This window comes from Siniperca chuatsi, linkage group LG20 (genome assembly GCF_020085105.1).
Source record: "Siniperca chuatsi isolate FFG_IHB_CAS linkage group LG20, ASM2008510v1, whole genome shotgun sequence".
Classification (NCBI taxonomy): Eukaryota; Metazoa; Chordata; class Actinopteri; order Centrarchiformes; family Sinipercidae; genus Siniperca; species Siniperca chuatsi.
Window position 1 is genome coordinate 11,574,017 of NC_058061.1, and position 1,473 is coordinate 11,575,489.

Consider the following 1,473-nt stretch of genomic DNA (forward strand, 5'->3'; position numbering starts at 1 on the left):
TTTAATATGTAACTTGTTCATTTCACTGTGATTTGGCCTTGATCCTGAGTTATTATGCTAAGAAAAGTTGAGTGTATAAATGAGAAATCTTTGATTCATTATACTTTTGTCTTAGCCATAATCTTTCTCACTGCATCTCAGTATGTTGGAGCAGAGAACACAGTAGTTTCCAGCTCTGAACATTTCGTCTCAGGAAGACAAGAACATTTCTCTTTGAAAAAGCTTCTTCTGTAGAGGGAAGATGTAACTTTTCACTTGAAAAAGATTTCCACACTGAATCGACAGCACAGTAGTAGTAACAGCAAAATCTTTGCTGCAATAAAAATACATAAAGCCATACATCTACATTATGCCCAAGGCAGCCCAATTTAAGAAAAAATGATTAATGATTATAAATTAATTAAATGGCAACACACACCCTTGAAACTTGTGAATCATACAAGTCTACAGCCACACTAAAGGCTTTGTGAGGCTGTATTTAGGCACAGTGGTGCTTCTAACATAATAATTCACATCTGGAATTGCTAAATTGCTAATTTTTTTAATTGTGTCAAAGCAGTGTGGAACTGACTGGCCTCTACTGAAGGTGACAACTGGTATGTCACAGCCAGATAAAGAAATAAAAATGTATGAACAAACTCAACAAGTTATGTTTGTTATGTAAGTTATGGATTTCAAGCATGAAGTGGAAGCAGCCCAGTCACTCCTCACTGCTCTGTACAAATGCAGAGTAATGATTTGATGGGTAATGGTTTCTAGTTTACTAAATATATGCATATCGTCTCTCACATTCTTGAGGCACCGACTACATCATAGTGACCTGGGGTGAAAGCTGCAGGGGATCTGATGTCTCATTGCCTCAGCCGTTACAATTTATCAATCACCAATCCAAATCACCTATTTATAAGGTGCAGTATAATTTTCAAGCTGTACTTTACATGAAGTCTTCTGTCTCTATAATGCAATGCAATGCTGTAGCTGGCAGTGTATTCCATCTCTATGAGTGATCTATCCTGACCTATTCTCTTTTACAGTTCAGAGGATCATCTGAGTGATTACTTTTGAAAGGGAGCCAGCTGTAATATATTGTATAAGTTGAGTTCGAACTCACAAACTTCACATATTTTCGTTTTTAAATTGGCAGAGTGACACCAAGCTTTTTTAAAAGGGTTTAGTTTGCACTTATGTCTCTGATGTTGACAAAACCAGCCAACATTTGTCAGAACTGCAATCAAAATGATAATTTTCTTACTGCCATTATTTTCACACTTACAGAAATACTTGAATACTTTTTTATATTCCTCTCATATTTAAAATGAATACAGCTGTTCCGGACTGTATTCATGAGGCTTGTAGCCTGACCTTTAATTGTGACTCCATTTGCTTCCCACCACACATGGATAAGGGCCTGCAGCAACTCGCTGCTTCTGTGAGCAATGGCAAAGTGACATTTTACAGCATCGCTGTTGCCAT